Source organism: Centrocercus urophasianus, unplaced genomic scaffold, assembly GCF_019232065.1.
Source record: "Centrocercus urophasianus isolate 14NV4802_14NV808 unplaced genomic scaffold, USGS_Curo_1.0 seq_12, whole genome shotgun sequence".
Lineage (NCBI taxonomy): Eukaryota > Metazoa > Chordata > Aves > Galliformes > Phasianidae > Centrocercus > Centrocercus urophasianus.
In genome coordinates this window covers 26,180,814-26,193,541 of record NW_024884364.1, presented here as the reverse complement: position 1 = coordinate 26,193,541, position 12,728 = coordinate 26,180,814, and positions in this window count along the sequence as shown.

The following is a 12,728-nucleotide window of genomic DNA, read 5'->3' as shown; positions in this document are numbered from 1 at the left end:
TCTCCCCACCAGCACTCTGAACAGTTCAAAATCTACCCTCTACATGTCCAAGGTAGCAGTTTTGCTGCCTCCCAACCTGACTCTTCTTCACTAAGAATGAAGAACTCTACCATTTTGTGGTCACTCTGCCCAAGACAATTCTCCACCAGCCCTTCTCTATGAACAGCAGGTCTAGCAGGGTACCTTCCCTGGTAGGCTCTCTTACCAGCTGCGTCAGAAAGTTATCTTCCATACACTATAGAAAAAGAGCCCCACCAGGATGTCTGCTTTGTTGGCCCTCCCCAATCCTTACCCATAGAGACTCAACCTTATCATTTCTAGCCCAAGCTCAAGAACATCAAAGCACTCTATAACACAAAGAGCCACACTACCACTCCTCCTTCTTTGCCTGTTGTATGGGAACTATTGAATCACAGCCTGAACCTCTGATTGATCACCTGTGGCAAACAATGAGTCAACTGTGGGAGCTGCATGAATCTTCAAGCCTCTAGGATCACCAGAAGGAACAAAATGCCATCAAAGCATTCCAGTATTGCTATCAGTTTATGTATGACACCTAGTAATGGTTTACATGGGACTGATGGAGTGTAGGATGGACCTGCACCTCACGACTACGTGTCTCCAGCAACATCACCGAGCACTGGCCCATGAAAGAACATGAACCTTCACCAATCATCACTCATCTTAAAATTGTGTCAACATACATCGTGATGGGAAAATTGTATAAGCATTGCAACGTGTCAGATTTCTGTATCGGGGAAGAGTCACCCTTTAGTTAACTCAATCATTGGTTCATGCTATGAGGGGATAGAGTGTATGAGAACTATTGAATCATGGCCTGAACCTCTGATTGATCACTTGAGGTAAGCAATGAGTCAGCTGTGGGAGCACAGGTAAAGGCAATTCAGCTGTGTGACCAGAAGGGATGGAACCTGGCAACACCTCTCCTAGACCCCATTTAAGGGCTGACTGCCAGCAAGAAAGGATTTCTATCTGGAGACTGCTTTTCTTGGAGTCTTTTTCTGTTAGCCCAGGACATGGGTAAGCTTTTCCATTCATTTCTGGTTATCCCTTCCTAATGTGATAATCCTTCCAGCTATATGCTCTCTAAAGACCAGCCTAACTTCTCTGTATACTTGTCAATTATACATCTCTATACTTACTGATTACACACCTGTCCTTTCTGAAAAGCTTATAGCCATCCTTTACAGCACTCCAGTTTTGAGATCAATCCCACCATGTTTCTGTAATGGCAACTAGGTCACAGTCTGCCTGCCCCCACAGTGACTCCCAGGTCCTCCTGTTTGTTGCCCGTACTGAATGTGCTGGTGCAGATGCACTTCAGCTGAGCCCCTTGCCTCACCCCCAGTCCTGTCACCATTCCCTAGGCTCATCTCCTGCAGGCCTGATTTTATTCCCTTCCCCCTCTATACCTAATTGGAAACTCTCTCAAAAAGCCCTGTCAGCTCTTAGGCAAGGATCCATTTCCTCTGAGACAGCTGAGACCCACCTGCAGCCATCAGGCTGGGTGCTGAGTAAACCACCCCATCATCAAAACAAACCAAGTTCTTGCATTTGCACCAGCTTCTCAGCCGTTCAGTTAAGCGATGGCCTTTCCTACCACTGCAGGGATAGCGGAAAACACAGCCTGTACTCCCGCTACACCTGCTAACAGCCCCAGACCCCTGAAGTCCTTTCTGATAGCCCTCAGGCTTCTCTCAGCCACTTCACGGCTGCCTGCCTGAATTACCAGTAAAGGACAACAATCAGAAGGGTGCATCACACGAGGCAGTTCCCCGAATTATCCCTGGCCCGCTCCATGCAGGCAGCACACCTCCCTGCGGTACGGCCGCAGTGCCCTCCGCCGCTCTCAGCAGGAGCCGCCTACGGCAATCGCCCCCTGGCCGGGGCAGCCAGGAGGTGCGGAGAAGACCGCCTCGACAACCTAGCGGGTGGAACTCCCATCGCATCCTCACTCACCGCTCCCTCAGATTCCAGAGCTTCAAACCTGTTGTGGAGGGGCACCCGGGGAACCGAGGCAGCTCGGGACGAGGGCCGCCTGGGACGCTGTACAAACAAACCGCGCCGTACGCCCGCGCAGTTCGTGTCGCTCCTGCTCCGCCTCTGTCGCGTCACAACGCCGCCGCCACGTGGAGGACAATGGCGTCGAGCTGTTCCCTGACATGGCGGCCCTTCAGCCAGCTGAGGCCGTTCCCTGCTTCGGCGCGGAATGTGTCTGCTCCAGAGCTGATTACCTCGCCGGAAAAAAAAAAAAAAAAAAAAAAAGCCTATTGGCTCGTTGGCCTTCTTAGCCACAAGGGCACACTGCTGGCTCATGGCCAACCTGTTGTCCACCAGGATGCCCAGGTTCTTCTCTGCAGAGCCCCTTTCCTGCAGGTCAGCCCCTAACCTGTACTCATGCATGCATTTATTCCTTCCCAGGTACAGGGCACAGCACTTGCTCTTATTAAACTTCATAATGTTCCTCTCTGCCCAACTGTCCAGCCTGTCCAGGTCTTGCTGAATGGCAGCACAGCCTTCTGGTGTGTCAGCCATTCCTCCCAGCTTTGTATCATCAGCAAACTTACTGAAGGTAAACTCTGTCCCTTCATCCAGGACACTGACGAAGATGTTGAACAAGGCTGGACCCAGCACCGACCCCTGGGAAACACTACTAATTACAGGTCTCCAACCAGCCTCTGCATTGCTGATGACAACCCTTTGAGTTCTGCCAGTCAGCCAGGTTTCAATCCACCTCACTCCTCTGTCCCACACTTCTTAAGTTTCATAACAAGGATGTTGTGGGAGAAAGTGTCAAATGTCTTGCTAAAATCAAGATACACAACATCCACTGTTCTCCCCAGCAGTGATGACATCATAATGATGATCTACCCAGCCAGTGATGACATCATAGAAGGCTATCATATTGGTCAACTATGATTTCCCCTTGGCAAATCTGTATTGTCTATCCCTGATAACCATCATCTCCTCCAATTGTTTGGAGATGGCTCCAGAGCAAGTTGTTCCATCACCTTTCCAGGTATGAAATTGAGGCTGACTGGCCTGTGGTTTCCCAGATCCTCATTCTTGCCCTTTTGGAAGACTGGAGTGACATTGGCCGTCCTTCAGTCTCCAGCACCTCTCTCATTTGCCAAGACCTTTCAAAGATGATAGAGTGGTTCAGAAATCACCTCTACCAGGTTCTCTCAGCATTGGAGCCCAGGGATTTGCGTGCACTCATGGCTTGATACTCTCTTAACTAGATCCACCTCAACCAATAGAAAATCTTCCTTTACCCAGACTCTCTCTTTTACATTCCATGATCTGGGATTCCTGAGGGCTAGTCTTAGCATTAAAGACAGAAGCAAAGAAGCATTCAGGATCTCTGAATCAGCGTCCCCTGTTACCAAGGCATCCATTTCATTTAGCAGCGGGATCCATATTTTCCCTAGTATTCCTTTTACTGTTGACACGCTTAAAGAAACCCTTCTTGTTATCCTTCACATCCTTTGCAAAGATTCCAAGAGGGCTGTAGCCTTCTTTATTGCATTCCTACAGGCCCTGAGAACATTCTCATTTTCTTCCCAGGTGGATAGGCCTTTTTTCCACATTTCATGGGCCTTCTTTCCTTGCTCATCCACACAGGCCTCTTGCCAACTTTTCTCAATTTCTAACTCTTAAGGATGCAGTTATCTTGAGCTTGGATGAAGTGGTGTTTAAGCGCCAGCTCTCGTGGGCTTCCTTACCTTCTACCGCTCTAGCCCATGGCTAGCAAGTCTTTGAAGAAGTCAAAGATGGCTTTCCTGAAGTCCAGGGTAGCAATTCTACTTACTGCATTGCTTCTTCCGTACGAGATTTTGAACACCATCTTGTGATTGCTGCATCCCCCAACCATCTTGTCCCTGAACAGCCATTCCTTGTTAGTAAAAACGAGGTCAAGCAGCACACCCGTCCTTGTTGGCTCCTCCACCACCTGCATCAGAAAGTTATTATTCACACACTGCAGGAACTGCCTGGACCTTGTGTACCTGGCTGTGTTGCTTATCCAACAAATATCAGGATGGTTGAAGACCCCCATGAGAACCAGTGCTGGGGAACACGAGGATACTTCCAGCTGTTTGTAGAACTCATCCACTTCCTCCTCCTGATCAGGTGGCCTGTAGAACACACCAACAGTGTCACCTATGTTAACCCATTCCTTACTTCTTACCCACTGCCTAAGAAATTCTTATCCTCTGCCTAACGAAGAACAGCAAGCCAAAGAAAAGGTGTGGGCTGAAATGCATGAAAACTCTCAGTGAACCCAGCACCAGAATGACTCACTCTGAGAGGGTGTGAGGACAGAGCTGCAGAGGGAACATAAATCTTTTGGGTAAGGGGGAGCACCTGAAAGTGGAGTTTTCATTAAAGTACAACATACTTCCACTCCATTTTCATTGGGCACTCTGGGTCTCTACAGGCCCTGATAGCCCCTGGGTAGAGGCAAAGGCAGTGGCTTTTCTTGCACTGTGTTGCAATTATCAGTTTTTATATGCTACCTTGTAGGCTAAGTAATGTCCAGTGGCTGTTAGATGTGTCATAGTCCGGTGTCAAACTCCAACAAGTACTTCATGACTGTTGACCTCTTTGCTTTTTGCCCCTCACTGTCACCTCCCTGCCCAACAGCACTCGGTACAGCAGGTGGGACAGCCTGCTGGAGACCTATGTAGGTCTGGAATACTACTACTGACACTGATTGATGAATTCTATTTAACTGCAGCCTAGAGCACCCCAGAGAGGTGGCCAAAGCAATAACAGAAATGGAAATAAGGTTCTGTAGACCAAGCAGAGTCCTGAGGGAGACAGGGAAGGTAGTTTTTAAGCCCGTATGGTTACTGCTTCTGATCTTTCTTGCTGTGGCAGATTATGGTAATGTAAAATTCAGGCTTGGTGGTTGTGGTTTAGCAGAAAAAAAAAGGGGGAGATACATTTGTGGAGACTGAAAGTGAAATAAATCCTTTCAAAGAATAATTTTCAAATAAACTTCGTTGGTAACCCATCCATCAGTATCAATGAGCTAATGATGTAGTATCAGGAATTGTCATCCTCTGAAAAATAACTCTTCTGATCAAGTGCAACGTCAGTACAGAAGGTGATCTTTTCTGAGAAGGAAGTTCTGGTCCCCTGAGCTTCCCTCTGGCTGTGTTACAGAGATGTTTCTAATACATACCAACTCACTCAGACAAGGGGTTGGCACAAGCCTCCTCTGTGTCCTGCTGAGCTCTTTGCCCGTGATCACATTGCCCATCTCTCAGTGCAGCCTGCTCTTTCTCCATAGACCATATAAGCCTAGAAAACCCCCCAAATAAGCACAGTAGGCAAGAGAAAAGCCATGAGCAGCCCAACTGTGAGGAGAACAGGACCAGTAGGAAGGGCAGGTCACTGTCCTCCCCAGAGCACTTGGGACTCCTATGTCCTGGTCCCAAGTCTCATAGCCATCCCTCTCAAGGATTTTTCTATATACTTGGGAGGAAATGCCTAGTGGTTGTAGTCTAAATCTCATGGGATGGTGCTTCTGGGGCACTGTTTTCCTCTGGGCAACAAAATTCATTTTTGTTCATGCTGTGAGAAACTTATACCAGCCCCAAATTTTCTGTCAGCTATGTACTTTATACCCTGCTGCAGAGTAGGTTGAGGGGAGAGAAGTGAGCCAAGATAACTTCCCTTCTCTGACAGTGACTTACTTGGGTGGCAGATCTATTTTTTTTCCATTGAGAAGGCTGACTGAGAGCTTTTTCAAGCAAAATATATTCATTTCCAAAAAAAAAAAAGTTTGGCTTCAGAGGTTCTAATGAAAAAGACAGGCAAACCCCAAACCATGCTTTTTCCTTGGTGAATAAAATTTTTTGTTAGTGAAAACCTAAAACTGATAAGCCAGCATTGATGCCAACATGGAAAAGTTTCTTCTTTCCTTTCTGGCCATGTCCTTTTATCCTCTAACTCAGAAAAATGGAGTATAATATGCCTCTTGCTCTCCAAAGACCTGAATAAATTCAAGCAGACAGATGTATAATGAGGTTTATTTAACAGACCCTTTTATACTACAGATGTTTCCACAGACAAGCATGAACGTGGAATCCATCAGTTTCACAGGAAGCTCTTAATACCCACTTGAATTTAAAATACACACTTAAGAAAAAATTGCATTGTATTTTAATAGCTGTGGGTGACTTTGGAGGTTGTGAACACAAGGAGACAAGTGGGTGTATTAGCATCAGGCATTAATTCCCATTTTAAGTTCTAGCAGTGTGCAGCAGTCCTTGAACTGTCACGGTGCAGCCACTGCTTTTCTGATCTTGAGAGGGCCTTTTCTGACCAGAAACTAGCAATCATAGCAAATTCTATTGCAGTTTTATTAGTCAAACAAACACCCACTGGAGACCACTGTTTTCACTAATAGCATGCTAACACATTTGGTCAAATCCCATGCGTAATGCCAACAGAGATTTAAATGATATTTCAAAGTTTAAGCCAAAGCTCATTTATGCCCTATTAGGGTCACCTCTGTAGGGGCCAAATTTCACAGCAGTGAGAGGAAAGAGAGGAAATAGATATCCAGCACAACTAACACAATTAATTGGTCAGCTAACTCATCCATGAATTGCTTTGAATGAGAGAATTCTGATGGAATCCCTTTATTTACAAAACCACTGATTCTCTTTTCTCAGTGCTTGTAAGGAAAGACAGATACGAAAAAGCACTCCTGATGACATCCACACGTTCATGTGCCTTCCAGTATGGTGGGAAATGCATGTGAGCAATTCCTTATGGCAGCTTTCACACAGTTCCCACACACAAAAGCAACCTGAAGGCAACTACATAGCCCAGAGGCATGGTCTCACCTTGTGCTGAGGGTCACTTCGTCCATTTATCTCAGCACTGGCTGAACATCCACTCTGTTTCTATCCTAAAGAAATGTTGCTAGCCACTCATTTCCATGCTGCTGCCTGAGAGCATAGCAGGGCTCTCTTATTTCAGTTGGATGAAATGTTTGCAGGAGAAATTTCTCTGACAATCTGTGTTTATCACCCTTCTGTTACACAATACACAGTCTTTTCAGCATTACTCAGTCAATGCTAATTTAATCTTCATTGCAAACCTTTATATCTAAATCATTCATATCTCTTACAATACAAATGAATTTCAAACCAGGTGTTGCAGCATAAGAATTATTATTATGTGGGCAGCTTGTGTGTGGGAGAATATTTCATTATCATTTTAGCTTCTTTGTGCCCTCAAGACAAAGAATGGGGAGGTCAGGCTGTCCCAGTGTCATTTGAAAGATGTTAGAAGCAAAGATTTTGCTGAGCTGCCCCGACAAAGGTGCATGGCAGCAGGTTGCCAAGACAAAATATTTCGCTTTGCCTTTTTAGTATATGCAGGCAGTGGTCTGAGAAGCCTCAAAAATGCTTCAGGGGACTTTGTGACTTTTTTTCTTTGCACAAAACTTGTCAGAAATAACGGTCTTGTAGGAAAACAGGATAACCTTGATTGGATATTGGCTCCTATTTTATGACTGTGTAGAGCAATGATTTCTAGCTGCGTGTTGTCACATGAAAAAACACCCAAAACCCAAAGTTTATCACAAGGGTCTGTTAACTCCCTGTGACTAAGGAACTGGTTTTTCATGCTATGCTGCCATAGTGACTGCCTCTGCACGGTCAGAATTGAAGGAGAATGGACTTCACCTTGACAAAGGCAGCTTGAATCTAGTGATGCTGTGAAAGCTTCTCTGAGTATCCATTTTTCTGCATCAGGCTGCCTTCATGCATGGTCTCAGTCTGTCAGTGTTGCTTGACATTGGAGCCTGGAGAAGACTGCTGACATCAGCCGCACAGAAAGCAATAGTGTAAGTAATGCACACAGGCATCTGTTCCATTTTGTTGCTTGTCTCAAGAGAGAGGATTCTTGAAAGTCCAGAATATGCTGTCTGTGAGTTCAGTATGATCGCAAGCACCATAGGAAGCTTCTGAAAAAGAAAAATATCACAGTTTTAATAAAAGACTAATGTGGTTGTTGAAGCAAGGAGGGGACCTCATCTCTCCTTAAACCGTAATGGGTACAAAATGTAAGACTCCAGTTTCTCTGAATTACTTCTTACTAAGGCACTTCAGCACACTAATCTTGGCAAATAGCCATCCCATTGTATCTTCTCTCTAGGCATCCACTAACCTAGCCTCCCACTCCCATGCTGGAAGAAGAAGTGGCTGCTGCTGACTGCTGAATTATAGGCTCTGGCATTGCCAGGATGACATTTCGTAACAACAAAAATATTAACAAACAAACAAACAAAAGGAAAGCAACTGAGAAAGCATCTGAGGGGAATAGGATGTGTTTTCCTTCCAACTGCTGTACATGCGACAGCATGATACCCTCTAAGACAGCATGAGCAGGAGATGGTGCCAACACACAGCAATGAGCCACCTACTGCTTCTCATGGAACTAGATGCAAGCAGGATCCTCTCCAATCATCTAGCAGTATTGCCAGCCCAGGTATTTTAGCCTCAATTTAATTTTAGCAGCTGCTGGCAATCAGGAGGTGTGGGCAGTTCCACACTGTGCATGCCAATGTCACATAACAGTCTTGGCCAATCCTTCCCTTCACTTTCCAAGTTGCAGTTCAAGTAAACTAATAAAGGAAAGCTTCAGGTATGAGAGCTGAGGTTTCCCCACTGCTTCAGTCCTGTGCCATGTCTCAGGCTCTGATCCCAGAGACAGTGGCAAACCCAAGCCAAGCAGGGCCTGTCACTTGTCCTGTGTGTTTATATGCTTCTGTTCCCATAAACTTCTCCACTGAGTCTGTGCAACAGCTTACAGGGACACATAATTAAAAGGATCGCAGAAGTAATCAAGCTGGAAAATAACCCTAACAAAATATACTGTGAGAGTTATTTTAAATAATGTATCTATTCTGTGCAAATACCAAGCATGCCTACTCATACGTTATGTCATATAGAGTTGTAAACTATAGTATGTTAGCTTTTAATATATTTACTGCAAAACATCAAAACTTGACATTTCTAATTCAGATGAGTTTATTGCTGTGGTTCGCTTTCCACTGAAGTACAACAACAAAACCCCACTTCATAGAGCCTCTGCCATGCATTCTGCTAGTTCTTATTGCCCCCTTCATTGTTGGGACCCCAGGTCTGATCTCATCACTTTAAAAGACAGCAGCCTACACACTGTAGTCAGGACAGAAAATGTATTTCATAGAATCACAAAATCGTTAAGGTAGGAAAAGACCTCTCAGATCCCCCAGCCCAACCACCAGCCCACCCCCCCACGCCCACTGCCCACGTCCCTCAGTGCCACATCCACACGGCTCCTGAACACCTCAGGGACGGTGACTGCACCACCTCCCTGGGCAGCCTGTGCCACTGCAGCACTGCTCTTGCTAAGAAGAAATTTCTCTTAATATCCAACCTGATTTAATGCAGTGAGCAAATCTGGGCAACAGCAATGATGGCCCCCCCAAACAATCAGCCTTTTGACCTTCCATCATCTGCCTGGTCTGCAACCTAATAATGAGAGAAACGGCCAGGCCAGGGTGCATGCCCTGCTCTCAGCTGCAGCCCCAGAGCGATCTGCCCCTCCTCTCACGGCTCCCATGGCATGGCACTCACACACCACGCTGTGCGGCAGTGTAACGAAAATGACTTTTTAATAAAAAAGGCCCTGATTTTGAAGCCAGTGGTAAAAAGATCATAAATCTTTAGAAACAGCTCATTAGGAAGCTGGAATTAAACACAAGTGTGTAGGAATTTTAAAGATGATATCCTAATTTTTTAATTTAAATTATTAGTACTGCAATCTTCTATTAATTTCCTTCTAATTTGTGTATGGACTTAAGAAAAAAATACAGCCCCCATCCATCTTGTCAGACACATACGTTCAGGATTTTAACGGCAAGAGATTGAGAGCACAAGACCAAGGTTAGTGCAGAGAAAGCTGCAGAAGGACCCTGCTGCCATGGGAAGTCTGAGCGCCTCTCATTTTGTAGCACGAGGCCCACAGATCCTTGTGGCCTCACAGTTTCTTTTTTTTACGTTACTTCAGCTGAAGATCTTCGAGCACAGCGCTGAAAATATCAGGGAACAAATCGGAATTGAGAATAGAGCGTTGCTGATGTGCACTGCATCACATGCAAAGAGAGGGGCAGCGCTCCTTCCTGCAGCACTTGTGCTGGTGCAAGTGCCACTGTCTGACACTTTGCCCCAGGGGAAGGGAGAAGTGCTGGGATTCTGAACTTCCTCCAAATAACTGTCCTCCCACTAGTTCAGCACAATTATCAGGAAACATTAGAAACCATCAGAGTTGCAAGAGGGCTGTGTGGAAGGAAAGGACCTCGGGGTCCTGTTTGATGTTGTGCTCAACATGATCAAGTAGAGTGCCCAGGTGGTCAAAGAGGCCTACAGCATCCTGGCTTGTATCAGCAATAGTGCAGCCAGCAGCCAGCAGTGATCATCCCTCTATACTCAGCTCAGCTCAGCTCAGCTCAAGGCTGCACCTTGAGTGCTGTGTTGAGTTTTGGGCCCACAAGAAAGACATTGAGGCCCTGGGGAGTGTCTAGAGAAGGGCAACAAAGCTGTTGAGGGGTCTGGAGGGGTCTGGTCTTATGGGAAGCAGCTGAGGGAGCTGGGGTTGTTCAGTCTGGAGAGGAGGAGGCCCATGGGAGACCTTACTGCTCTCTACAACCACCTGACAGGAGGTTGTGGTGAGGTGGGGGTCAGTCTCTTTTCCCAGGTAACAGTGATAGGATGAGAGGGAATGGCCTCAAGTTGTGCCAGGGGAGGTTCGGGTTGGATGTTAGGAAAAATTAATTCTTAACAAGAGCGGTGCTGCAGTGGCACAGGCTGCCCAGGGAGGTGGTGCAGTCACCGTCCCTGGAGGTGTTCAGGAGCCGTGTGGATGTGGCACTGAGGGACGTGGGCAGTGGGCATGGCATGAAGCTGGACAGTTGGACTAGATGATCTTAGAGGCCTTTTCCAAACTTTATGATTCTGTGATCTCTAGGTGTGTCATTGCAGAAAACCGCAGCACTTTTTTAGATAGGAGGAGTGTAATTTTCACAGTTGCAGAAAGGCTGGGTGGAACATAATCACTACCAGTTGATCCAGTGCATTTGTTGTTCAGTACTCTGGGAGATGGGGTTTGTCTGAGGGCAGGAAGGTGAAAGCTCAGTACCCACAAACACCAGGCACAGATGGTGTGAGGAGGAAGAGCAATGCAATCCACATGGAGATGTGCGAACAGCAATCCTCAGGAGAGGTCAGGTGCAGCATTGCAAACGGGCAGCTCTCTGCTGGGCTTTGTGACAAAGCTGTGAAGCAGCATGAAAATAAAAATCCAGTAAAAATGGATTTGTACTTTCAAGAGCAGTTGTAACAGATTCCCTGCAAAGTCAGGCCAGAGGTCCTGAGAGTGTTTTGTCACTGCAGTCCTTGCCTCCATGATGGTTTGTAGCAAAACCAAGCATCTTTCTCATAGGGAAAAAAAAGTCTGTGATGTGATGCTGGCCACACGTGCCAAGACTCACCATTGTTAATGACTTCTTTACTTTCAACTTGATACATCTTTTTTGCTAGTTTCCCAGCCTTCTTGTGTTCCTTTGTGCATTTGCACGTCGCCTTACCAGATTTTTCTGGGCTTTGTTCTAATGTGAAATATGAGCAAGTAATGTGCAAAGCATTGGTGTGCATTCATCATTACCTCTTTCCCAGATTTAATTCTCTTGACTGCATTGTTCACATTTTCTTGGCTGGCAGCACCCTTACCAGTACCTTTAGGCTACAAATATCCACTGATTCCCCTGAGACTTGGACCACACGGAACTTCCCCTATAAGGCTGCCAAACACCCATAGCAGTGACACTTTCCCTGCTCCTTGCCTTGGTATGTGTGCAAGCTACCCTTGTTAGCATTTTCTACTGAGAGCAGCCCCATCTTGGCCTAGTGGTTTTGAGGAATGGGTCTGCAACAGCCCAGGGGTAAATCAACCCTCAGGGCATAGAGCCAATGCAAGGCAGAGCAAAGGCCCTGGCAGTCGAGCAGGGTTAGGGTTAGGGTTAGGCAGTACGTCTGTGTCGGCACAGTGGGACATGCTTGCCTTAGTGAGAGTGAGCCAGCCACGCTACACAGGACAATGAGGACCTTCTCCTTTTAGCAGGCTCCCATTCCTCACGGGGAGGACACAGGTTACCACACTGGTGGGTGACATCACTCACCCAGCCCCAGAGTGGTAGAGTCCAGGCTGCAGTGGGGGCAATGCCATCAGACAGCATAAGCTGCTGGTGAGGGCAGAACACTGAGTCCCACCGCCTTGGAAATGGCTCTACCATATGCACGTATATATTGACTATAACCTCAGGATGTGTCCTCTCAATTCAGAGCATCATCAAATTTTATAGAGTGCTGCTGTGTTGGAATTCATTGTCAGAGTGACATCAGCTGGGAGAAGCTGGTACTGGAGCAGAGCTGCATTTCAAAGAAGTTTATACCCAACAAAAACCAAATTGCTCCTGGTTCCAAAGCAGAGCATCTCAGTTCTTCCAACATCCAAAAATCCTGGGCAAATTATAACTTCTTTTAACCCGAAAGCAACCGATGACTTCTCGCTTCAAAAGAGTTACCCAGATTAATACCAAATGAAGGACTTCAATTATTCATGCGAACCATAAATTCTTTATA